Source organism: Perca flavescens, chromosome 3 (genome assembly GCF_004354835.1).
Source record: "Perca flavescens isolate YP-PL-M2 chromosome 3, PFLA_1.0, whole genome shotgun sequence".
Classification (NCBI taxonomy): Eukaryota; Metazoa; Chordata; class Actinopteri; order Perciformes; family Percidae; genus Perca; species Perca flavescens.
In genome coordinates, this window is record NC_041333.1 from 9,020,120 (window position 1) to 9,035,795 (window position 15,676).

A 15,676-nucleotide genomic window follows, 5' to 3' on the forward strand; every position below is an offset into this window, starting at 1 on the left:
GCGCAGCAGATTTGGATTTCTCTGTCTCTTGGTCATTGAGTAAATGTTTATATAAAACATTAAGAAAGTAATTTGTGCTAATCTGTCATGTTTTTTTCAATCAGGGGAGCCATCCTTTGACTGTGATAGTCCAGACTTTGTTCCCTCCATATTCCCTCATAGCAGCATCACCACAGACAGTACTGCAAAGGTGGCAAGGTCTGTCCGTTTTTTTTATTTTGTTTTTATTTATTTTTTTTTACCATTCAGTCATTTTTAAATATTTTGATCTCATTTGTTTGACAGTTCTTTCTGTCAGTTTATGTGTCCTGTTTGTATATCTTGTTTTCTCTCGAAAACAGCCTGGATTGTAGTAGTTGCTGATATTTTTACGTTGATATGCCCTCCTCTGCTGTTTGTCGTAGATATGAACGACAGAGAAGACGCGAGGAGTCAAGGGCTCCTGATGAGAGACATAGTGTCATGCATGATCTTGAATCAGCTACGGGTATGCCAAACTCCTAATTTCGATTAATTCATAAACTGACACTATTAGTTTGTTACACAATGTGTTTGCTTTTCCTTAGTAAAATCCCTTTCAACTTGTCTCTCTCTCTCTCTCTCTCTCTCTCTCTCTCTCTCTCTCTCTCTCTCTCTCTCTCTCTACTTTAGATGAGCTTTCCCCTGAGAATGCACTCGAAAGACAATATAGAGAGCTGCGTGAGGACTACTCCTCACTGAAAAGAGAGCTGGAGGCCGTACAAGAGGAAAACCGGCAGCTGAAAGAGAAACTGAAAAACTCCAAATTCGGGTACAATTCTATTTCAGACTCTGCGATTTGCTTCTTCACTGGTCTCCAAAAAGCACAGATTTTTTTATGGCTTTTGAGCATTCTCAAAAGAAGCACAGCGATCACACTGAAGGGTGGATTAACATGGGAGAACCACCTCCTGTTAGTGCTCATGAAATTAAGGCTTGGCCTCTCCAACAAGGACCTAGCATACCGATTCGGCCTTCCCTTCTCCACTGTTTCCAAAATTTTAAGGGAGTGGGTACCCCTGCTGTCCTCCATCCTAAAACCACTAGTGGCCCAGTAAGGATGCAGTGAGACCAAACTTGCCTAAATCCTTTAAACCCAAATTCAAAAACTGTAGATGCATAATTGACTGTACTGAAATTTTTATACAGAGGACATACAATTTGAAAGCCAGAGCTGAAACTTGGTCCAATTACAAACACCAGAATACAATCAAATATTTAATTGGCATAACACCTTCAGGCTCCATATCCTTTCTGTCAGATGGGTGGGGTGGTCGAGCCTCAGACAAACTAATAACATTAGATTCAAACTTCTTAAACAAACTTGACCATGGCGATGTCATACTTGCAGACAGAGGGTTCCTAATAAGAGAAGAGATGGCGAGTGTGGGAGCAACTTTAAAAATCCCTAGTTTCACTAAGGGTAAGTCACAGTTGTCTGGTTTGTGCGTTGACACGTCCCGACAGTTATCGAGGGTTCGTATACATGTAGAACGTGTAATTGGTCAGCTGAAGAATTTTCAAATATTAAACAGCGTCATACCAATAACCCAGGTTGACATGCTGGATCACATTGTCACCATTTGTGCAGGTCTCACAAATCTGAAGAGGTCTGTGGTTCCCCAAAAATAGACAGCAGCATTTGTATATATATATATATATATATATATATGTGTCAAAACAAAACAAAAAAAGTTGTCTTGACCCCTAGTTTAGGAACAACTGCTTTGTTGTGATCAAACGGACCAAGAACTTGAATATATAGTGTACAATACAATGAATGTAAAAAGAAATGTTAAAAATGTATAACTATGTGTGATGTATGAATAATTGACATTTGTAATGTGATGTAACAAACAAAATGAAATTAATGAATATATATTTAGCAATGATGTATGACTTGAGGTGACTTTTTTTTGGGCGTCACGTGCAGTACATCACACAGTATCCACCTAGGCTAATATTTATATGTCTTTACATCCACATTTCCAATTTTTGGTCTGTCTGACAACGTTCACACATTGTTGGCAACAGTCTTTGCATGTGATCATTTTGCCAGAGCTGGGTCTTTTGCAACGAGGACAGTTGACCTCTTCAGCCATCTGGGGGTCTTGGCGGCGGCAGACCAGCTCGGGAAGGAGGTGGTCCATGAAGAACACTTCACCCTTTGAAAGGGCTTCTTCAAGGAAGTGGCCATTTCTCCATATCCGGCGGGTGATGCTATTGTTCTTTGTCCACACCATGAAATCGCACATTTTCAATTGGCAAACATACATTTGCAGCTGAACCTGCGAGTAGTATGAGTGGTTATGGCGCAGCTCATAATATTCATCTAGGCAGAAAGTAGCATCAGCTTCAGACCCCTGTAGTCCCTCTCTGTATTTGTATGGACATTTGATCTCTAGTAAACCTGTTCCACAGCAATCGCAGGAGAATACCCCATCAGGAGAAGCAGCCAGATAAGGCTGGTCTGCTTTCACGGTTAGCCGCACTGCTTTTAGGTTGAAATTTGTATGTGTCTTCCTCATTTCTGTTTCGTAACACTGACGTGCAGTATCTTCCATTTGCCTGCCCCACATGACAGCTGGTACAGTGAGCTCTTTGGCGTCATACTGCATTATATGTTTGACCACACTTTCAATGGAAGACTGCTTACATCTAACAACCTTGTCAAAAGTACTTCCAGTTATATGTCCTACTCTGTGTATGTTCCATGTTGTGCACTTTGCCTGCTCTTTAGTAACATCCTGTAGATGTTCCAGTTTAGTAATTGTGCATCTTGCTGCACATGTTCCAGTTTGGTAATTGTGCATCTTGCTGCACATGACCACATAGCACGTAGTTGTATGCGTCAAGGGATTTAAATGCTCTAATCCTTTCTCTAGTATACACACTTGGTGTCTGAATGAGATAGTTGTATATATCAGGCCATTCAATTGCTGGCCATTTCTTGTCATTCACAATCCACAGATCGTCCTGTAAAGCATAGGGATCTGGCAAGATCTCACCATTGCTGAGAGTAAGTTTTTTAACATAATCGGCACGGTCGGAGGTGCTAAGGCTTCCCACATAATCCATGGTCAAATCTTTGATATACAGTCAGTACAGTATTTTGTGTATGTGTGCAGTCCTGAAATGTGGCAGGTCGTAAAGTAACGTACAGTAAATAAGCGTAACGTAACTTTAATATAAAAGCATATTCGGGCTGTCATGCTGCACTGCTAACATGGCTATTACATTACTAGCCTGGCATGATAATTATAGCCATACATATATCAAAATGAAAGACAGACAAACAGATCCAACTAAAATCAATTTTTTTTGAGTCAGCAGTTATATACAAACAATAAGGAAAGCTTAAAATAAAAAAAATACGCCACCGGAATGCACGTTTGCCATTCATTGGAATGAATGCCATTCATTGGAATGAATGGCAAACAGAGCTACAAAAATGTATTAAATTGGTCAAAAACATTTGCTTTGTAAGACCATAGAGTATGTGGTAGATAAATGCCATGACAAAATTTAAAGTGTAAATATATGCAATGTATGTCGAAAGTCTAGCCGCGATGTTCCCCCATTGGAATGAATGGCAAACAAAGCTATAGCTAGCTTCTCATAACGAGAGCTCTCCAGCTCACAAAAAATGATTAAATTGTAATCGGTCAAAAACGTTAACTTTGTAAGACCATAGAGTATGTGTTATATAAATGCCATGTCGAAATGAAGGGACTAAGACAATGTGCACTGAGACAAAAATGCGTTTGCATTATCGGACCAGCTCACCAATCTGGCTTTCTGCCCCTGGTATGCGCACGCAACCTGTAATGTTTGTAAACAGGAAACTTGTCTATATAAAACATGCGGCTCTGGTAGATGTTTGCGATTGGTTGTGCTGTGCAAACCCCGCGTCTTTATGTGAACGTGCGCGCCGCTAGATTGGGAAACCGTGGGTTGATTGAACTAGTTGATGAAGCCGGATAACTGAAAGAGATCCAGGGCATGTTGATCTTGATTCGTAGTACAGACCTCTGGTTGGCATTGTAACAGAAACCACAGTCTTGTCAGTTCTCAGTTTTACAGAAATGCACTTCCCTGTCAAACTAAAGACAACAAAATTATATATTTAGGCTATATATATTGTAGTAGAGCTCCACCTCTTTCTGTATGAAGATATAGACTGAGGACGGCACACAGGATTATCAGAGCAGAGAGCAGACAGGCAGGAAGACAGACGGAGACGCAGAGAGACGGTCCACATGGACATGGGTCCCCTGTTGCTGCTGCTGCTGCTGCTGCCGTGGAGCTCAGGTAATAAGGAATAATAATAATAATGCATTTTATTTATATAGTGCTTTTTTACAACACTCAAAGACACTTTGCAGATTTAAAAAAGAGAAACTCCACCACTATTGGTAGGTAGGACTCTGCTTGAAAGACATGTTATTCAATCATGTGTCTTCATGTTGTGTCTTCATATCAGAAGCTCACACACACACACACACACACACACACACACCCACCCACACCATACAATACATGGGCGCGTGCATTGAACACTGAAAAGGCACGAGTTGTCCTTCCCCTGATAATAAGTGCTTTAACATGTGGTTTGATGCTTTTACATGGCTATTATAACTTAATAAAATGAAAAAAGTTATGGGTACAGTCTTTCACCTACTGGAAGTTATTAAAGTTATTACTGTAAAAATCTAAAAGTACAGAAATTGTGTATGTTTAATAATAACCATGTATTGTTCATTAAAACTTGAGAATCTCTTTATTTCTGCAATTGCATAGGACAGCTGTAGTCAATCTCCGATAAACTGGCCTACATTCATCTTTCCAATCATTGCTACTACTGCTAAGAATCACCAGGACCTGAGACTAACGTCTCAAAGATGATGTTGGTAGCCAGTTATCCTGCTGGCTTTGTTCACACACACAAGTGCATATTAAAGGATTTGTTAATTAGGCATTGTTCTGGCTTTAGATCCTGTAGCTGCAACTGGAATAGTTGCTGTAACTGTATATTGCATAATAAAGTATTATTCTTAAAGCAACACAGAAGCTTAGAAAAGATTTAACAATGACATAATACTGTAGGTAAGTTAGTTAAATTGTTTGTAATGCTATTATAAACACTTATGTTCTTAAGCAGTCTATAATTTGTTAACAATTGCTTTTAAATGTATTATAACCCAACAATAAATGTGTTTATGATGCTCAGGTTTCTGCCTGTTTAAATGAATTTTTTTCTCATCGCCACCGTACTAAGTGAGGGAATTGTTGGGTGTCTGTAAATTATAGTTTTCTCTAGACTCTCTCTTACTGGAACTGTGATGTAATGTAGCCAGAGTGTCAAAGATAGACAGGCAGACTTCTTGAATTGCAACAAGTGCAGATTTATTTGCAGGGGAGCCACACGTATAACTCAGAAAACTTGAAACTACCAAAAGAAAACTGGAGCCAAAACAACAAAATCTAAATGGACAACATGAGACAAAGCTGCATTTGAGCAGCAAGACTTCTCCAAAAGTCTGTCCCAAAAGGTTAGGAATAGAATAGAGTACATTTTATTGTCCTCAAGGGGACATTTGTCTTGGACATAGTGCTACAATCTGTTGCTTCACAACATAAACATGTAACCGAAAAACCATTCTAAAATAAACATAAAATAAAAACATGAAAATGAGATCAAAGCATCCTAGGACACAAAAGGAGGACACACATGACAGCACAGACAACACAACATCCTAAGAATTAACTGTAATAATTAAAGTGCGAAGTGCAAAAGGTGCTGGTGTATTTATTGCACCCCTGCTCTGCTGTGCTAATATTTACTATTGGAGTTCAGCAGCTTGATGGAAGTTGGGATAAACAACTTCAGTCTTTTTGTTTTACATCTCAGCACACGGAAACTTCTTCCTGATGACAGAAGTTCATATAACCCTAACTGGTTTTCGGACCCACCCAATACAGTAAAACTACACATTTTAGAGAGGCCTTTCATTGTGGCCAGCCTAAGGCACACCTGTGTAGTTATGCTGTCTAATCAGCATCTTGATGTGCCACACCTGTGAGGTGGATGGTCTTTCTCGGTAAAGGAGAAGTGCTCACTCACACAGATTTAGACAGATTTGTGAACAATATTTGAGAGAAAAAGTGTTACGGATGACAGAACGGACTCAAATGCAAAGGCTCAAATATAAGTAACAAGTTTATTGACTGACACAAACAAAGGTTAGCTGGGAACTCAGGGGTGGAAACCGGGAGAGCGAGAGACTCTAGGGGAAAACCTAGGATGGTGAGGTACTCGTGGCAGAAACTAGGAGGGCAAGGGACATAAGGGGGAAAACCTAGGATGGCCGGGGAGCTCGAGGAAACGCGGGGAAACCGGGGCTGAAGACCCGAGGAGGAGACACCGGATCGGGGGAACCGAGGAGCCGAGGAGGGGCTGGCTGGATGGGGAGATGGAGGCAGGATGGAACGAGGTGCCGTGGTAGGAGGACTGGATAGTTAGGCCAGCTGACTGGATACGGGAGACGTGGAGATGGATACTGCGGAAAACAAAACACAAAGAGGGGTAAGACAAGAAATGGTACAAGGACAAGTGAAAACAGAGTAGGTTGCGTGATCAAAAACAGCGAGCGTCACCGGTGGAGCTGAAGCAACAATTCAGCGGAGATGATCTGCTGGACCGGGGTTGAAGTACTGTGCTTGATTGTAGATGGCTGGCAGGTGTGTGTGGCAGGAGAGCAGTGATTGTTGATTGGCAACAGGTTTGTGTAGTCAGCTGGCAGGCAGTAGGCGAGGAGGGAAAGCGAAAAGAGACACAGGGAGAGAGACCGAGCAAACAGGAAAAAAAACCAACAACAGAGGAAAATAAACAGACTCACAGCCAGCCGACCCCAACCATCACAGTACCCCCTCCTCAACGGACGCCTCCAGGCGGACTGCCTGGCTTGTCCAGGTGGGCCCTGTAGAAGTCGTCTGAGTGTTTCGTCAAGGATCTGGCTGGCAGGTATCCAGGACCGTTCCTCCGGACCGTAGCCGGCCCAGTCCACAAGGTACCGGTAGCCCCGGCCCCTACGTCGCACGTCGAGGAGGCGGCGTATAGGCCGGATGGCCGTCGATGATCCGCGGAGGAGGAGGCGCTGCCACTGGGGCGGAGAGAGGGCTGGCGGAGACCGGTTTGAGCTGGGAGACATGGAAGACTGGATGTATCCTGAAGTGAGGTGGGAGCCTGAGTTTGACGGCGGTGGGATTCAGGACGGCCTCAATGGTGTAGGGTCCCACAAACCGGGGGGTGAGCTTCTTGGAGGAGGTTTGGAGAGGGAGGTCCCAGGAGGAAAGCCACACCTTCTGGCCAGGCCGGTAGACAGGTGCAGGGGTCTGGTGGCGGTCTGCCAGGCGTTTATTCCGGGCGCTGAGAGCAGCCCTGGCCTCCCTCCAAACCCTTCAACACCGCCGCAGATGGACCTGAACTGATGGCACTGCCACTTCTTCTTCCAGGGCTGGGAACAATGGAGGCTGGAACCCCATGGCGCTCATGAAGGGCGACATCCCAGTGGCAGCGCTGACGAGGGAGTTATGGGCGTATTCGACGCATGGGAGGTGGGAACTCCATGATGAAGGGTTACGGTACGCCACACACCTAAGAGCCGCCCCCAGGTCCTGATTTGCCCACTCGGTCTGTCAGTTGGTCGGAGGGTGGCAACCAGATGATAGGCTGACAGTAGCACCTTGGCAGAAGGACTTCTAGACCTGCGACGTGAACTGGGGTCCCTGGTCGGAGACAATGTCCAGGGGAATGCCATGGAGGCGGAAGACGTGGTGGACCAACAGGCGGGCAGTTTCCATGGACGAGGGTAGTTTGGCTAGAGGTATGAAATAGACTGGATTTCGAGAAACGGTTGACGACTGTGAGAATGACCGTGTTTCCATGGGAATCGGGCAGGCCAGTGACAAAGTCCAGAGCTATGTGAGACCAGGGCCGACCGGGGACTGGGCGGAGCAGACCGGCGGGCAGTTGGTGAGAGGCTTTGGAGCAGGGCACATACCACACAAGCCGTCACAAACTCCCGGCAGTCCTTGTCCATGGTGGGCCACCAGAATCGTTGGCGGAGCAGGAACATAGTCCTGGCCGATCCCGGGTGGCAGCTGAACTTAGAGGCGTGCGCCCACTGGAGGACCTGGGAGCGGACGCTCGTAGAGGCGGTTAAGGGGGCCGGTACCAGGGTCTGGATCCGTGGACTGAGCGCAGCGGGCTCAACATCCCAAACCAGGGAGGCGACGAGGAAGAACGGGGGAGGATGGGGTCAGACTGGCCAACCGGGTCCTCAGGAGAGCGGAGACGGGATAGGGCGTCGGGTTTGACGTTGCGGGATCCTGGGCGGTATGACAGGGTGAAGTTAAACCGGTTGAAAAACAGGGCCCACCGTGCCTGGCGGGAGTTCAGTCTCTGGGCAGTCCGTATGTAGGAGAGGTTTTTATGGTCTGTCCACACCAGAAAGGGGTGCTCGGCGCCCTCCAGCCAGTGTCTCCACTCCTACAGGGCCAATTTCACGGCCAACAGCTCCCGGTCTCCCACGCTGTAGTTTTGCTCAGAGGGGGTCAAGCGGCGGGAGAAAAAGGCACAGGGATGGAGTTTGTGGTCGGAGGGAGAGCGCTGGGACAGGGTGGCCCCAACACCCCTGTCCGAGGCGTCCACCTCCACCACAAACTGGAGAGAGGGGTCAGGGTTGGTGAGGATGGGGGCAGAGGTGAACCGGGTCTTGAGGAGGGAGAAGGCTGCAGCGGCTTCGGGAGACCAGCTAAAGGGAACCGAGGGGGAGGTAAGGCGGGTGAGAGAGGCGGCCAGAGAACTGTAGTCGCGAATGAAACTACTGTAGATGTTGGCAAAGCCTAAAAAACGCTGTAGTTGCTTAACGGAGGTGGGAGTGGGCCAGTCAGCTACGGCTTGGATCTTGGCTGGGTCTGCGCGGAGCCGTCCACTCTCGATGATGAAACCGAGGAATTGTATTGACGTGACATGAAATTCACATATTTCTGCCTTGACGAACAGCCTGTTCTCCAGAAGCCGCTGCAGCACTAAACAGACGTGTTGGGTGTGTTGGACTGGGTCACGGGAGAAGATCAGGATGTCGTTGAGGTAGACAAAGACAAACCGATGCAAAAAGTCATGGAGGACGTCGTTAACTAGGGCTTGAAACACGGCGGGGGCGTTAGTGAGGCCAAACGGCATCACTAAATATTCGTAGTGGCCTAACGGCGTGTTGAAAGCTGTTTTCCACTCATCCCCCTCCCGGATCCGCACAAGATGGTAGGCATTTCTAAGGTCTAACTTAGTGAAAATAGCGGACCGGGAGAGGGACTCAAACACCGAATCCATAAGGGGAAGCGGATACTTGTTTTTTTACCGTGATGTTGTTAAGACCCCGGTAATCGATACATGGACGTAGAGTCTTGTCCTTCTTGGCTACAAAAAAGAAACCCGCGCCTAGGGGTGACGAGGATGGCCGAATGAGTCCGGTGGCAAGGGAATCTTTGATGTACTGCTCCATAGCCTCCCTCTCCGGACGCGACAGATTGAACAGCCGACTGGACGGGAGGGGCGCGTCCGGGAGGAGGGCTATGGAGCAGTCATAAGGGCGGTGGGGGGTAGTGACAAAGCCTGTTCCTTGCTGAACACCTGAGCCAGGTCATGGTATTCGGCGGGAACTAGTGTCAAATCAGGGGGGACCGGGGGAGTGAGTAGCTGAGCGGGCTTACCGGGGGCATACGCGGACAACAGACAGGACGTGTGACACTGGTTGCACCAATTCCTGATCCTCCCCCGCGCCCAGTCCACATTGGGGTTGTGAGCGATGAGCCAGGGGAGACCAAGAACAACGGAGGACGCAGGAGAGGAGATGAGGTGAAAGGAGAGGGATTCATGATGATTACCGGAGGCGAGGAGATGGAGAGGGAGAGTTCGATGGGTGACGGTGGTGAGTGACTGGTTGTTCAGACCGATGGCGTGAAGGGGCGTGTCGAGGGGAATTTGGGGGATGGAAAGTTGACGAGAGATGTCGATATCCAGGAAGTTTTAGTCGGCGCCGGAATCTACCAATGCCCCCAAAGGGAGTGTCATCTCCTGCCACGACAGGACAACCTCCAGTAGGAGGCGAGGGTTGGGAGAGGTCCGGCTCGCCAGAGCTCCCAGTGCTACTGGCGAGCCGGTTCTTTTGGCCGGACGGGGCAGGTGGAAATAAAATGACCGGGGTTCCCACAATAAATGCAGACCCCGGCCCAACGACGGCGCTCTCGCTCTTTGCGCGAGAGGCGGGCGAGGCTCAATTGCATGGGTTCAGGGGGGCGGAGACGGGGGTGCCGGAGGGCAGACAAAACGTGGCTGGGAAGGCGAGGGAGCAGAGACCCGAGGTGGCGTAGGGCAGGACTGGGAAGACGGCGAGGCGCGGAGTGAGTGCTTTCTCTCTCTCTCGCTCTCCCGGATGAGACTGTCCAAGTCGATAGCGATTCTGACGAAGCCGTCCAGGCTCTCCGGCTCGTCCCTTATGGCTAGCAGGTCTTTCATGCAAAAAAATCTTGTAATCTAGTTTTTGCGTTCCTGCTCACAGAGATCAATTGCAACTCTCTTCCAGGGTTGCTCAGGCAGTGGTGTGGAGATGAGAGGTTGTTGTTGTTGTTGTGTTCTTTTTAGCTCACCACACCGCTGGCATGATGTCACAAGTTTGTTTATCTCTGAAGAGAGTCCAGGCCACCACACAGATGAGGATGCTCTCTCTCTGCATTTAATCAGGCCCTGGTGTCCTTCATGGATTTTGAGAAGAATCTCACCTCTCACTGACTTAGGCACAACGATCCTGCTTCCTCTTCGAAGCAGCCCGTTGTATTCAGACAACTCTGATTTAACTTGGACATAAGCTCTTGCATCCATAGCCACTTTGCTTATGTGTTCAGGCCATCCTCTCCTTACGAGCGTCATGACCGACAGCAGTTCTTTGTCAGCTGCTGTTGCTGTTCTGATTTCTTCCATTTTGCTAGTAGATGCAGGAATCCCTTCCACCACACTTGCCACGTAGCACGCCACGTCATTGTGCGTGTCGGTCTCTACACCTGTGCTGGCCAGTGGGCTGCGTGACAGCGTGTCAGCGACAATGAGGGTTTTCCCTGGAGCGTACTCCGCGACTGGGTTGAATCTCATGAGCCTCATAAAGTAGACGCTGGCAACGCAGAGGTACGTTGTCCAGGCTGCGGCTGTTGATGAGGGGTACGAGCGGCTTGTGATCCGTTACAAGTTTGAACCGCTCTAGTCCATTTAGGTATCTGTCAAACTTTTCGCACGCCCAAACGCCCGCCAGAGCTTCCTTTTCAATCTGGGCGTAGCGGGTTTCAGCATCGGTGAGACGTCTGGAGCAATATGCTACAGGTTTCCACTGCTCCCCATGGAGTTGTAGTAGCACACCTCCTAGTTCATAACTGCTTGCATCAGCCGATACAGCAGTCGGTTTAGTCACGTCGTAGTAGGCAAGTACTGGTGCAGTTGTTAACAGTTCTTTAATGTGTTCAAATGCTGTGTCTTGAGCATGACTCCAGTTCCATGTATTTTTGTTCTTCAGGAGTTCATACAGCGGTTGTCCCACAGTTGAGAGATTGGGGATGTATCTACCCAAGTAGTTAACCATTCCCAGTATCCTCTTCAACTCCTGCACATCTGCTGGTGGTGACAGCTAGCGGATGGCCTCCACCTTGTCTGGGTCAGGCCGGATTCCGGACCTATCGATGAGGTGGCCGAGGAACAGCAGCTGACTCTGCTTGATGGAGCACTTTTATCGGTTGAGCTTTAGACCAGCTGACTCGATGCGTTGCATCACCTTCTCCAGTCTGTTGTCATGTTCTGCTTCAGTGGCACCATACACGAGAATATCATCCATGAAGACCTCAACACCCTCCAATTCTTGAAGAGTCTCCATCATTTTCCTTTGAAAGATTTCGGGTGCGCTGGTTATACCAAACGGTAGCCGCTTGAAGTGGAAGCGTCCAAACGGCGTGATGAAGGTAGTGAGCTTACAGCTATCCGGGTGGAGTGGTATCTGGAAGAAGCCGCTTGCGGCGTCGAGTGACGAGAAGATGGTGGCTCCGCTTAGTTTTGCTGTTATCTCCTCTGTAGTAGGCAAGATGTACTGTTCTCTCTTAACAGCCTCGTTCAGCTTTTTGAGATCAACGCAGATGCGAGCTTTACCTGTGCTCTTCTTCAGGACTGGCACCATGGGGGCACACCAGTCCGTAGGTTGTGTCACTTGCTCAATGATGCCATTTCTCCTCATCCTCTGTAGCTCCTCTTTTACCTTCTCCAGCATCGGGAGTGGTACGCGCCTTGCAGTATAGACAGCATATGGTTGAGCATTGTCTTTAAGCTGTATTCGTACTGGCTCAGTCTTTAATGTCCCAGGCTCCCCATAAGCTTGTGAATGACCTTGACTGCTCACGGTTTCGTCCACTCTCCTCACCAGCTTCATTTCAACAGAAAGTGGCCTGCTGAGTAGGTTGTTTACTGTATGTCCACGAATGACATATTCTTGGAGTGGGTAGTTATTTCCCTTATGTGTCACAGTGCTCTGGATTTGTCCAAGGCACTTCAGCTCCCCCTCTGGGCTATCCAGTGGCATATCGTCAGGCTCCAATGGACTTTTGGGTACGAGTGAGTTGTAAGTCTGCTCACAGATGATGCTTACATCGGCCCCGGTGTCAATTTTAAACTGGGCCGGCGTAGAGCCCACCTGCAACTGCCCAGTCCAATGCTTAGCTGAGCCATCGGCTTTACTTACAGCTCCAAGAAAATAAGGTTGCAACTTTTCTGGTTGCTCTGTGACCTCACTCACTGTTTTTTTACTACACACTCTGCTCCAATGTCCAACTTTGTTGCATGTGTTACATGTGTTACATGTGGACTTTCTAGTGGGGCAGTTTTCATCTTTACTATGCCTGACTTTTCCACATTTCCCACATTGTCCAATATTTCCCCTTATAGGCTTACCATAGCGTTTCGTGAATTTGTTGTGCTTGTTCGTGATTTCGTTTATCATCCCAGCTGCCTCTCCCTGCATTCAGACTTGTGAAGCCACCTCTTCAGACTGCCTGACCGTCTCCACGGTCACCGCCAGCGTCAAGTCCTTAGTTAACTGCAGCTTACGTGAGACATCTTTGTCCAATATCCCGACGACGATCCTGTCGCGGATATTCTCTCTCTCGTTGCGCCGAAATCACAATGTTCGGAAGAAGCTCGTACAGAGCTCTGATAAAAGTCTCCGCTTTCTCTGCCGCCCTCTGCACGCGCTGGTGGAACAGTGCTCGTTCGTGAATAACATTCCGCCTTGGCACGAAATATTCATCGAACTTTGCTAGCACACAGTCAAAGTCATCTCCGCTGCCTTCCTCCTCAAAGGCAAACGATCTCTAGATGTTTTCCGACTCGTTTCCCGTGGCGTATATGAGGCTGCTCACCTGGATGGCGCCATCTTCCTTGTCGAGCTCGGTGGCGGTCCTAAACCTCACAAAACGCTGCTTCCAATCCGGCCACTCTCCCGGTTTATCAAAGGAGAAGCTTGTCGGGGGATTGAATTTGGCCATAGCCCCTTCCGTTTACTTCTGACACCATGTAAAATGAGAATACCGGAGGCCTAATACTCTTTTAGCCGGAGCTCTACTTTATTTTGAACACATGCCGTTAGTCAGTATATTCACACAAGCCTCGCGATAACCTTCAATACTATAGCGAGATCTCACTCATTCACTGAGTTACCGTAAAACCCCTAGTAATGAACAGGCACATAACACATCATTATATGACAGTAGTAGTAGTGGTAGCATGATGCATTGCTTTATTTGCAGGTACGCACAATGCTTCAGTAATGCTAAATAATGGTTAGGTAATCATTCGTAAATAAGTAGCAGCTAACTAAGGATCCCTTCTTTTGGCTTTAACTACCGCTCAACAGCGCACGAAACCCATGGTGGCAGTGTCGTGGAAGTTTCCTTTGCAGCAGGGGGGGAAATTTCAGAGTTTAGTAAATTGAAACAAATAAGACAGACTGAGACTAAAACCAAATTGGGTTTTTGTATTTTATTAAAAAAGATATATTTGCAAATATAGGATCAACATGATTTCACAAAAGGCCGCAGCCCAGTGTGGAGTCAGTTTCTCAAATGAGTGAACAAGAACACTAGGCTTATATGCATCTTCAGAGTGACAGCACACACACACTTAGATTATTATGACGCTACAGTTGTTACAGGCAATCTGATACACATGAAGACAATCAGAGAATTACAAGAGACATCTTGGAGCCATTTCGCATCCTCCTCCCGGTACGACTTTCACCCCCCAGTTACAGTACATCTTAACTGGCATGGGAAAACTAGAGAGTTTTAGGGTGACCTTGTAGCCCCTATCTGTTCAGACAAACCATGCTTACATTATGTTCCAGACTGGATGTCTCACAAGGTTAGAATCAAAATCTGCATGTGGGAATGAGAAACTCTTTCAGCATTTGTGAGAGAATTAAAGTAGAAATAAAACATAAAAATATAAGGAATTATGCTTAAATGTAATTTTTGCCATTACATTCCACCCTTTTGATTACAACCTAATCACAATACACAAATTACTTTAATGATTATATCTATTTTTACCAATAGCTTCTTCCATGTTTTTCCATTGTCAAAGGTGTGTGTGTGTGTTTGTGTCACTGCCTTCCTCATCAGTTTTTTTGGACTCAGTCAAACAGAGGGACAGGTGTTGTCCTCTGTCTGAGGTTTTTTGCTTTTTCTTCGGGCAATTACATACCCAATGTCCAAAGTCTTTGCAGTACCAACACTGGTCTGGTTCGTTGGGCTCATTATTTTGCCCACGGTACCCGCCTGGGCCTCTCTGGCTCGGCCACATCCTTCGTGGGAGCGGCCATTTTTCGGGTCCGCGCTCCATATGTTGCCCACCAGCCTGTTGTAACAGACAAACGCTTCAAACATGGTTTTCTCACGTACTCGTTGGTCTTTCCACTCGATGCAGGTGTGACTGATGTTGTCGGTCCTGTCCAAGAGTTCTTCGTTCCTCCGTTTCTCCAGCTTGTCTTTCTGGTTTTTAGAGAAAGCTCAGAACACAGGCTTTGGTTTGTGCTGATGAGGAGGTTATTGGTGTATGTGTGTTTTTATGCATCTTCACCTGCCTCTGTCTTAATTTTGTCTTTTTTCATTAGTTTTACCAAGTTTTCAATTTGCCCGAAAGGAAACCAAAAAAAATAATATATTTTGACCAATACGGCAGACACTCTAGATATTCTGAACCACAATTTACCATCTCATCCACCATGCGTCCCATAGGAGTGTGTGACCCGGATCTGCTCGATCCGTTACCCATCCTACTTACAATCGTCACTGTAAGGCCAGGTTTCTATCTTCCTACTTACAATCGTCACTGTAAGGCCAGGTTTCTATCTTCCTACTTACAATCGTCACTGTAAGGCCAGGTTTCTATCTTATTTCGGAAAAACCCACGCACGAAAAAACCTAACAGTATCTGAAAAAACGTTTATTAGATTTACTTCAAAATCTAATTAGATTTGTCCCCCACTTGTGGATAGAGATCTGTGGCTCA